The sequence below is a fragment of the Pteropus medius genome, unplaced genomic scaffold (genome assembly GCF_902729225.1).
Source record: "Pteropus medius unplaced genomic scaffold, Ma_sr-lr_union100, whole genome shotgun sequence".
In the NCBI taxonomy this organism is placed as follows: Eukaryota; Metazoa; Chordata; class Mammalia; order Chiroptera; family Pteropodidae; genus Pteropus; species Pteropus medius.
Window position 1 is genome coordinate 11,024,937 of NW_024352783.1, and position 12,407 is coordinate 11,037,343.

Below are 12,407 nucleotides of genomic sequence, written 5' to 3' on the forward strand. Positions count from 1 at the left end.
TTCTTTTCCCTTCCTCCCTACCCCCAGTTTTACATCTTGGCTACTAGCCTAATTATTACCCTAGTCACCAAAACTAGACATATCAAAATTGATTTTAACTACCACATTTTGTGTGATCTTCTTTCTCCATTTCTGCCAATTCTGTGTTATAATTGCATTTCAACTGCCTCCTTTTGTATGCTATCCCTAGCCTTCTTTGAGTTTAGCCCTCACTATTTCTTGTTCAGATCACTCCCACAGCCAGATCTTCTAGCCTTCAATTTCATCCCCTCTCCAGTCAGCCCTTCATAGTGTGCCTAAGTTGTTCTTTGGAGATTGCAGATCTTTACAAGTTACATCCAATTAAATACTTTCAAAGATTTCCCACTGCCTAAAGAGGAAAGTCTGAATTCTTTAGCCTAGAATCCCAAGCCCTGTGTAATCTGCCCCACTCCACCTCTCCACCTCTCCAGGCTGTCTGGGCTCTCAGACTCATCCCAACCAGGCACATACTTTCATGTTGCCTTTCCTCATGTTGTTCTCTCTAGTATCTTGTTTCCTTTTCCAGTGTTCTCTCTTCCTCATCATCATTATGCTTATTATTCAAAGTCCAAGTGAGTAGAACTTCCTTGTCCAATTTTTTTTCAACCTTTTTATTTTTTCAAGTACAGTTGACATTCAATATTATTTTATATTAGTTTCAGGTATACAGCAAAGTGGCTAGACATCTATATAACTTATGAAGTGATTACCCCACCTCTGCTGATAAGTCTAGTTCCCCTCTGGCACCACAGTTTTTGATCAACACAGAGTTAATTACCTCTCCTCCCAGCCCCTCAGCACCCACCATACTGTATATATTTGAAGTCTCTAAGTTAGTGTTGGTCTCTCTGAACAGCTGGTACAATTAATGGACTCAGGGAGGGTGGAGCTTGACTAAATGATGGAGGTTTATCCAAGGAGATGCTTTATTTATATTTTAGTTCTTTGGGATCTATTTACCCCAAACAGAAGAGTTAGGTAAAGCCATATATCTAATAGAGTAATGGGGAGCAGTGGATACATTTTCAGGCAAACTCATATTTGCCCTTCCCCTCTTCCTCCTTCTCTGAGTTCAGTGTAATCCAGATTTCCTTCCTTATGGTACAGGATCTGTGTTAGTGTATTGGCTTGTGTTAACAATTTCTCTCTGAATCTTTAGCTCACAGGGAGACAGAGCTGCCCAGGGTCCACCAAAGCATTGGTCTGGGTTGGAACGGGGCAGGAAGGGCTACCTAGCTGTCTGGGTCTGTCCCCCTACACCTAAGAGCTTTGGGAGCTGTCATTTTGCTACCCTGGTTCTAGCAGAGGGGGTGGTGTAATTGTCTTCAGGCCAGGTGATCTGGGGGCACAGCAAACTTGCCTCTAAATGTCAGTGTGAGCTTGGACATGCTTCTTGGGCATTGCTTTTTCTGTATTTATAATGTGGCAGTTGGATCCTTAAGATCCTTCTGAGTCCCTGAGGCTGAAGTTTTTATAGCCCTGAACTCCATTTCAATTAATGTGCCTTGAGAGAGAAGATTGAGAAGTAAGAGACTGCCATGTTTGGAAAGGGCCTGACACAGGCACAACCTGCTTTGTTGAGCAAGCCTCATTGAACAGATGAGGTGCAGCTTGGTCTCTTGAGATGATCTGTCAAGACACAGATTTATGGTGTGTGGCCACAGGGGCTTTTAAACATTCCATGAGCTTTGGCCCTCTTGATGACCACAGATTTCTGGAAAATTGGTCTCTGACATCAGTCCTTTCAGGGGACATGGTGAGACTAAATACCTGTCTAGGTTTGCAACATGTAGAAGATGAAATCCCCAATGCTCCAAGAAATGGACTCCAGCATATGGAGGAAAAATATATTTGTCAAAGGTTCTGAGTCTCCATGGACAGAGTCCCTCTCTGCTGTTCCTGTGAGGAAGGGGTTTCCTCATCAATCAGAGCCCCAAGAGGGGCCCAGCAGAAAGAACACAGGCTCCTTCATGAGGGTCCCTGTGAGTGATGAGTGCTCTCCCAGAAAATCATACACACTCTGGAATGTTAGGGCTGGTGTGAAATTAGAAAGGAAAGCTACAATTTCCCACTTCATGTCAGTGCTTTTAAGGATAAGTGTCTGTGAACATTTTGATTCTTTGTTTTAAATTCATTCTTGAAAGATGTTTAAATCTGGGTCAGAAAAAAATGCAAATCCTGTTTGTGAATTTTGTTCAGAAGCCATCCAAAGTCATTTGTAACTTCTCTAATTGCTAAAATCATGTTTTATTTATTTGGCTTGGTTTATTCACCCATCTTCACCCAATTGCTAATCCGCATACTAATTATATATATAGAACATATATATTATATATATATATAATATATATATATATAATATATATATATTTTTAATATAACTGGAAAAAAAGACATTTATCTTTGAAATCACACGGGCTTCTAGATGAATGTGGTGATTTAGTAATAAGCATTTGTCTCCTCCCACCAAAATAGAGGATGAGAATATAAAAAGTGTTCACTCTAAGGATGCAAGATAAGGGCCAACGGGGGAATTCAAGTGAAGGAGGATGGAGGAGTACAACTGACTTTGCAGAACATGGAAAGGTTTGAGCTACTCACCTGCAGTGGATTTTCCCTGTAAGTGATAAGTGCTTCCTTCTGCAAATCCTTAAGGGGCTCAGCACCCAGGGACACCAAAAACCAAGGAGCAGGGGTCAGGCTTTTGAATAAAAATGAGGGGCATAGTTGAAAGTCTATAAATAGGGCAGATGGACCCTCAAGACCTTCCCCCACTCCACTGCATCTGGGGACCACACCCCTCCTCTCCTCCCTGCTCTTCCTGTTCTCCCCTATCAGTGGAGACCAGAAGTTTATTCTCGAGATGAACTTAATGGCAATGTGTAAGGCCTTGGGAGACTAGACAAAGCAGAAGAAAGAAGATAGGGACTAAAGTCAAATGCTGAACTGTGGGCTCTTCAGCCCTTTCTGCCGCCCTTACTCTAGAACAGCAGCAGGCAGACCTGTGTCCCCTGGCAGGCAGCTGAAAGACTCTTTCTGGGGAGTGTGAAAAGCCCAGAGAAGACAGGAAACTAACTTGTGGGGAACCAGAAAGTCTGACAGTTATTGCTCCCATCCTCTCTGTTGTTTTTTCCTTTTGTTCCTGGAAAAAATTCCTATAGATTTAGTGGCTTAAAATGACACAAATACATTATCTCACAGTTTTGGAGATCGGAAGTCCTACACAGGTATCACTGGGTTAAAAGCCAGGTGCTTCCAGGGTTGTGGTCCTTTCTTGACACCCTGGGGAAGGCCCTTTTCTTGCTTATTCAGGTTGTTGGCAGAATTCCGTTCCTTGTGGCCGTGGAACTGAGAGCCCCTTTTCCTTGCTGGCTGTCAGTTGAGGCTGTTCCCAGCTTTTGAGGGACAGGTGAAACCACAGATCCTGACCCTGCCTACATTTCTTAGTATGTGGCCCCGTTTTTTCCATCTTCAAAGCCAGCAAGTGTAGTTTAGTCCCTCTTACCTTTGAATCTCTCCATCTTTCACCTCCATTCTCTCCTAGATGGGAAGGTAGCTCCACTGTGACATTGGGCCCCTTGCATAATTTAGGATGTTTCCCTTTCTTAAGATCAGCTCATTAGCAACTTAATTCCATTTGCAACCTTAATCCCCCTTTTCCATGTAAGGTAACACTCACAGGTCCTAGGGATTAGGACATGAACATTGTTGGTGGCATTATTCTGCCTGCTACACTGTCCATTCTTCCTTTGAATACTTTGACTCCCACAGAATATTAGGGTGGGGAACCTGAGCAGCAGAAGTTGGTGTATTTTACTTAGCTTTTCAAAGAATCCTCACAGGAAGAGCTGTAACTGTAGGAAAAGTATAAAGTAGTAGCCTTTGGACTGAAGGTTCTCAAAGGATGCTCCTCGATGGGACCCAGCAATCTGGGGTTTAATCAGCCCTGCAGGTAACTGATGAGATCCCTTGTTCCAGAATAGCTGTCCTCCTTGCCTCATTTTTGTTCTGAACTGGCCCCTCGGGGTGGCTTTAGGCTGGTCATTCTTCTTTGCACTGTGCTCAGCCAATGAGGGATGCTTCTTAGGCTGCCAGGACCTCCAAGACACTCTGGAGCCTACCAGAGTGGAAGCTCAATTTCCTCTGAAGTCAGGCTGCTAATGCCCTGCAAAAGTAACATCGCCCAGAAAATCGACCAGGAGGAACTGAAAAGCTTCTGGCAGAGTTTTCTGGGAAGCCAGCTGGGCTCACAGCTCAGACAGGGATGCGGGAAGTTAGGTCAGCAGGGAAGGAGTCTCTGAGACAGCTCTAGTGCAAGACACAGACTGGCCTGGGCTCTGGAGCACAGGCTGCAAGGTTCTGTGTGTGTGTGTGTGTGGGTATTTGAGGGGCAGGTGAAACCACAGATCCTGACCCCGGAGAATGGTGTGGGTGGAACCCAATGGGGTAACAAGCACCCAGGTGACGGAGTCCTTTGACCTTCTGAGAAACCCAGACTCACTCTTTCCTGAAGTGTCATCTAAGACATTGGGCCTTATACTTGACTGCTCATAGGAATCGCCTGGGGAGAATGACCAGTTAATACCTCAGACCACTTTAGTCACAATATCTGTGGGAGGGACCGAGGCTCAGTACTTGTTTTAAAGCTAATGTGCAAATAATGTAGAGAACCACTGACCCCAACTGCACATTAAAATCAACTGGGAAACAAACAAACTAAAAAAGAGCAGCTGCTAAGTGACATAAACCGTCCCTGGGGAGGCCAGTTGGGTATAGTAGGAGTTAGGAATCCTCACGTGATTCCACTAAGGTGCAGCCAAGTTGAAACCCAGGTCTAATAGGAGCAGTATTCTCTCTTGCTGGCTGTGTGCAATTTTTGAGGCTCAGCTTGGCCCATTGTCTGTGGGCTGGGGACCTCACTGTTTAATTGTAAGATGGAAAGCAAGATAGTTTAGCCTTGGTGCATGGCAGTGCTCCGTGAAGGTTCCTTGGTCCTCTGTTAAACTGGCTCTTATTTGTGTCCAGCAAGGAAACCTGTAGCAGAAGAAAGGCTTGGGCCCCAAATATATGAGACCTGGGAGGTGTCCCTGAAATGACTGATACTGATCTGATGTTGGCTTTAGTCAGAGCTCTTTTTTCGGTCATTGATGAATGCAGATCTAGTACTCATATTTTGATGGATTGCAAAATGATTTCTCTCATTTTTCTTCTCTTTCTGCTCTGTTCTGTGTAATGTGTGGAGACTAAGTAACAGAAAATCTGACTACTCCTCAGACAAAGGACTAGTGATTGCAAGTGTGACAACACACATACCTTCCGGGCCCCTGTCTGGGGAAGGAGAATGAAGCAGCAGTGTCTAGAAGCCCAGCTCCTAGGGCTTTTTGTTTCCTGATGGACAGCAAAGCCATCTCACAAGCTACTCTCTCTGCAGGTGTCAGCCCCAGGCTTCATTTCATGGCTACCAAAAATGACATACTGTTTTCCCTCAGCTATAGGCACCCAGAATATCATGTCATGTGGTTGATAAAGGCAGGTTTGGTAGGCTATTCAGGGTTTGGCTTCTTACTAGCTGTGTGACCCTAGGCAAGTTACTTTGTCTCTCTGATCCTTGCTAGGTGCCTTCATTTGTTTTGAGGCTGTACAGATTTTAGTCTATAACCCTCAAGTATAAGAATTGCCACATTTTTTTAAAGTAGGTAATCTACTCCAGCTTCTAATGTCTAAGCTGGAGGAAGACATGTTCTGTCCAGTTGGAGAACCTATCTCTCCACAGGGCTGACAAAAGTCTCAAGAGATTTAAATGGCCCAAACACTCAGAAGAGGCCCTCTGGCATTCATTCCATATTTTTACCCTGAATTGTTTTGTTCAATCCATAGGATTCTTAAGAGCATGTATTTCTGAATCACCTGTATCATGTCACGAGGCTGGTGGCAGAGAACAAGAATGGCCACACCCTTCACTCCTTCTTGTGTCCACACTCTTTGCAACTCCTTTCCTTCCCCTTGAATTTGGGCTGGTTGTGCCTTGCTTTGGCCAATAGCATATGGTGGAAGTGAAGTTGGGCCAGCTGTGAGCCTCAAGTCCTCACATGCTTCTGTGCTTTCTCTTTCTCTCTGTTACTCTGACATCACCTAGCTACCATTGGAACAAGTCTAGGCCACTCTGCTGGAATATAGGAATAGAGATAAACTGTTCCACCTGAGGTCATCTCAGACCACCTGACCCAGCAACAGAAGAGAAAGCCATTTAGCCAACCTGCAGAATTGTGAGATCAGAAATGGTGTGTTTTAAGTCACTTAGTTTCAGGATGTTTGTCTACCAAAGCTGACACAGGGACTTTTACTTCTGTGAGACTGCACAGAATAAGATATAGCTGCTGCTACTTGCTGAAAGAAATCCAACTCATGCCCCAGACTCAGGAGAAATTCTCCTCCATCCTCACCTCTGCAGGTTTCCCAGCTCCCTCTCAACCTGGACCTCTTTGGCAAATTGAAACCTGTGAAAATGACATCTTTCTTGTGGATACTGTGCACCTTCGGCTGTAGTCCTTGGAATGTGAGTCACGACAGAGCACAGAGAGTGGATGCCTTCTTAAAATGGGAGTGTCATATCACTTCATTCTCTGTAGCCCCTACAGCAAGGAAAACAAAATACCATCTCCAACATAAAATGAGACTGATGCCTGCCAGGACCTAATAAGTGAGGATGAAATAATGTGTGTGGTGTGATGAGCATGTTTGACTTCCCTCCTTTTGGAACTACCACAGCACAATGATATATTCATAATTCCACTGAAGAGAGTCTCATGTTGGAGCCCACACATTGGCATGTAAATACTTTGTTCTTGCTAAATGGATCAGATAGACTCATATGTCAGCTTTTTTGACCAGATTTGTCAACAATCTTAAAATAAGTCACTTTTTAAGGAACAGCAGGTACTGCTCTTAAAGGGCCTTCATGGGAGTGTGAGGGCCACAAAGCCAACTAAAGGGACAAGCTTGGAGCACGCTTATCTTATACACATCTCAGCCCTAAAATGGAAATTTCCTGAATAGGGGGATGAACTGCTAGCCAATGACACAGATATCTTTGTTCCAATCTCCACTTAGCTCTTGCTGAAGTCCCTAAAAGTGCTCCTCTATAAGAATTCAAAATCTGACGATGTGTAAGTAACTTTAGCCAGGAAAGCACCTCCTTACCCATTGAATTTTCAGACCACGGAGTGTCAGTGTATGAACGAGGTGAGATATACATCTGTAGTGTTGGCCTCTGATTAGAACTTGCTTGGATTTTGACACATACATTACACATGTGAATGTGTCCTGATCCAGGACACATGTTATTTATTGAGATTGAGATACATTGAGGATCAGATGTGGGAGACCAGGTGAGTCTGGCTAGGGACAGTTTACAGAACTTATATCATTTTCTGCTGTTCTTTATTCACCCGCCTTGGTTCTAGTCATTTTGAAAAGGAGCAATGGACTATAAATACAAATGTGATGCCTGAGTGAACTGCCACTGCCCTTGCCCTTGCTGTCCTTCTCTAAGACTGGTTTGTGGTGGGTAGAAGAGGGAAGAAAAGTGCCAGGACTGACTCTTAGACTCCCTAGGTCTGCACATGACACATTACCAAGCTTTCCAGACAGGCTGCCAGTCCCTTGTCATCTCTATTTATATGGACAGAAACACAGAGGTAGTTATAAATTTGTCGAGATTACCTTTGACAATTCCTTAACTTGTCCATGAGATATTGAGTAATATGCTGGTGTATACAGAGCAATGGAGGCATGTAATGAACATACACAGGACACAATATGACAGTATTTCATTGTGATTACATCAAAAAAAGGCAAAAGACTACTTTACATCCATTTGGATGGCTATTACTAGAAAAATTAAAAATAATGGTCATTGTGGAGAAATTGGAACCCGTGTACAGTTGCTTGTGGGAGTGAAAAATGTGCAATCGCTTTGGAAAACAGCTTGGCAGTCCTTCAAAAAGATAAATATAGAATTACTTTACGATCCAGAAATTCTACTTCTAGGTAAAGCTAAGTGAAATAAGTCAGACACAAAAGGACAAATACTATATGATTCTACTTATATGAGGTGTCTAGAATACACAAATTCATACAGACAAAAGTAAAATAGAGGTTGCCAGGAGCTGAGAACATAGAGAATGGGGAGTTACTGTTTAGTGGGTGAAGAGTTTCTGTTTGAGATGATGAGAAATTTTTAGAGAGGAATGGTGGTAATGATTGCACAACATTGTGTGTGTACTGAATACCACTTAAAATGGTTAAAATAGTAAATTTTAAGTATATTTTACTACAATTTAAAAAGAGAGAAGCAGCATCTGTGGTTGAATTCAGCTCACTCACTCTGCCTTCCTGAGACTCTAGCAGGCTCTACCTGTGCTTCACCATGGTCCTGTCCTGGGGTGGAGCTGGGGGCAGCATCAGCACCATTTCATAAATGAGCAAACAAGGGCACAGGGAATTTTCCCAGGTCTATTATTCTTCTTTAGTTTCTTCATAGCTACATCCACACATATTCTCATTTGTATGCCTGCTTACCACTCACTGGCATATGCATTCTCTCATGGCAGGGCTGCTCACCTCAGTATTCCCAATGCCTGGCACACAAAAGACATTTATACCAAACAAAGAAGCACATGACACTATTCATTAGAGGCTGGTCCTGAGCTGGCAGGAAACAGACACAGAACATGTACCTTGTCCTCCTGGGTCTAGTTCCCTGTGTTCTCCAATGCACATGCTGCCTAATGGACAAATGGGACCCTATATACATGGGAGACCTTCATGCTCCAAACCAGGATAAAGGCCTCAGAAGAGCTACACTCTAAGCAATAGGGGCCTCTCTTGACGCCTGTGGGGCCTCCGCCTTGGAGTCACCCATTTTCTTGTCTGGGACTCTTTCTGGCCTCCTGCCTTACTCTACCTTGACCCTCTCCCAGAACCCTCAGTATCTGGACAGGTGTGCCCTCTTCTTTTCCTTTATTGCCAATGAACCCAGGCTATTCCACCTCCCTAGTCCTGGGCCAGAATGAGAAGGTCATGCTGCCCCTCTCAGGATGGCCAAGACCCAGAGCCTAGGCACATTTGGAGAAGAGGTAAAAGTTGCTCCAGGCTGAGCAGCATTCCCCTTGCAGCAGCCTTCTCCTTTTAGTGCCTCCTCCCCACCCCAGAGCTCCCTGGAGTTGCCAATTCACCTTCACTTGTCACCCCATCTCCAACACAACTGTCCTGTCAATGTTAACTTCAAATCAAGTGGCCCCTACTGAACTGGAAAGTGCTGCCCCTAACAGACCCTGGCCCCACCATGTCAGGATTGTGGGGCTGGCATAGGAATGACAGGCGTGGGGCCTGCTTATTTCTCATAAACACCTGGCTATGATGATCTCATCTGTACAATGAGGTGAGAGGGTCTGAGGATCACAAACATCCTTTCAGCTCTGACACCCTGAGATTATAAAACACGGTTGAAAACTTGCTGAGCAGGGGGACGAGCTGCTAGCCAAGGACATGGACATCTTTCCTCTAATCTCTGCTTAGCTGAAAAACTGTATTCAGGGTCATGGGACACCACCAGTTACTTCTGCTTCAAAATAGCTCAAAGAGATTCATCTTTTCTCAATCCCAGTCCTCCTTCTGAGACTTTTAACTTGGCTGATGACATCAGCATCCACCAATCATTCAGGCTTAAAAATCTCAGAGCTAACTTTTGCTTCTAGTTTCCCTTCAGCCTTTCCTGGTCAACATAAGCCCTGACATTCCTAATTCCCTGGCTTTGTTTTCACTCATCTGCCTCCTTCTTACTCCCTTATGGCTGTAGTCAACACCAGGGCCCACCTGTTTATCCTCTGTGTGCCATTGACTGCTAGCTGATCTCCCTGCCTCTTGTACTTCCTCTTACTCTTTTAAATGTCACAATACAGTTAGAGGGGGTCACTCCCTACAAATTTCAACAGTTCCTGAAGGGTATGTTGACCCTCACCAGGTTCTGAAACAATGGTGTACTGGCTGGTTAACATTTAAAGTAGCAGTCTAGGAAAAAAGTCCTTATTTGTAGTGTTTGCTTTCTTTTCATGTAAATATTCACATCAAGGCTGATTTCTAGGTACCACATGATGTTCCTAAGTGCACAATTGGGAAAGACATGCAATAGCACACACTGTTACATGGTATTTCCTTTGTGCAAATTTAATGGGTACTAAATGACTTCAAGAGCAGAAAAAAGAGTAAAATGTAATAAATTAATTAGATCATGATGAGTTTAAAATATTTATTACATTTCACTATGTAATTTATTTATTTGGATATAATTTAATTTTTAATTATGGCTTTGTTTAACAACTAGCTCTTAAAATACCTGAAAATTTAACAATCAACTCTCATAGGACAAAATGAGTTGACCCCAGCTGGTCTCCATCTTGACTGAGAATATAACAAAGGGCCATTGACTTTGGAGTTGAATCTCATTAGCTTGCACATGGCTTCTTCTCTGGTTTCTGATGACAAGTCCTGCTTAGTAGGTCTTGTCCTACTCTAGTTTCCTGTTCAGAATCTCATGTCTTCCAAAAAGTGGTCCTGTCTTGCAGTTCTCTAGTTCCTTCCAACTCCAATGATTCCCTCCCAGTCGTGATATGATGTATTTGCATGCAGCCAGTGCCAGTCTTCAGCTGTGGGCCAGCATAGGACATGTAGTCCAGGGACACTCTCTGTGTGGGGTTCTAGATTATTTGACCACAAATTTCATTTCCACCCTCATTCTTGCAAAACATGAAGGCAAGGACTCTGTTCTGTGACCGCATGCTGAAGTGGCTTGAATAGCCTAAGGCCTGGGTTCTGTCTGACAGCCCTCTTGCTACACAGCATACACATCATCCGGCTTCAATAGACTGAGTTCCAGAAGGACACATGGGGCTCCAGAGCTCCTCTTCAAGAGGAAAGAATATTAAAGACAAAAACGAAAACCAACTAAACAAAAGAAGTCCTGAGAACATCAGGATGATGTACACATCAGAATGCGCTGTGTTTTGAGAGTGCAGGAAGTTGGAAGAGGCCGGAGAAATTAATGAACAGAAGAAAAAGAAAGGAGATGGAAAGTTCTACCCCACTTACCCTCTTTAGTGAAGTCAGTCTCCTGGAGGATTGCTGTGCTGTTCATAGAGTCACAACAGACCCCAGTTACCTTCACGCCCACCTAAAGAGCTCAGCTAGAATAGACCCTCCGAAGAGAAATCATTTCCTTATCTCACAAGGAGGGGCTTGTGCACACTTGGGAAAGCTGCAGTCTGATTTGGATCCAGATGGAAGTAAGTGGTAGAGGCATATTCCCTCAGAGAACCTGAAGGGGAGACTATCCTGAAATATTAGACTAGAGAAAGCTATTCATGGAATTGAAATATAAAGCATCATATACTCAATATTCAATCTTTAATCCATGAGTCCTTTTCATTTATTGAAAACAAAGGGCAGGTGGCTTTGGAAAGCCCCTGGAATTTGATGAAATGCCATTTGAAATCATTCTGTGGTTTCCCATTATAAGAAGTCCAAGGAATTGGTAAGATTTATGGCTGTCATTGTAGAGATCACTGTGAAAGAATTTTTATTTGCAATCAGTTGTCCTTTATCTCTGATATTCATTTCAAATATGTGGCATTGAAAAGGGAAGGAACCTCTTCCTGGGAGGGTAATAAAAACAAAAATGTAGCTTGCCTTGAAGACTGTTCATAGCAACAATGCTGATATGAGCTCAAATGTGAACTGGTGTGATTCTTGGGCCAGGATTCTGGGTTCTTGGCCAATTTCCTGTCCTCCAAAAGGGGCTCTGAACCCTCAGGCAACCTAACACACCCTTTTCAGTTGGCCCAGACATTTTCCTGACACTCTACATTGTGTCTCTTCCTCTGCCCACCAGCTTAAACATCCCTTTATCCCATGGGCCCTTACCTGACCATCCAAATAGACTTGTCATTCATTTTCTATGCTACTGAAAAACCTCATTTATATCTCTCTCTATTTGTCCTTACCTCACTGTCATCATTATCATCACCATAGCTACTACTATTTCTGAATAGTAAGAGGTTGAGCACAGGGCTGAACAGTTTGAGTTTTTAATGTGTTGCCCCCTTTGCTCAGACAGATGCAGTTATTTCAATCTGACCTACCTAAGGGATGTGTCTGAAGCAGCAGCTATAAAACCCCTTCTATCTCCAACCTGTGTTTCAGTGCATAAGAAAGCTGGAGAAAGCAGAAGTGAGGTGGATGAAGTGAAAGACTTCATGTGGCTTTTTTTTTCCCCCAATAGATCTCTTTAGAAAATACATATGTGATTTTTCCCATCAGCTTGGGGGTGG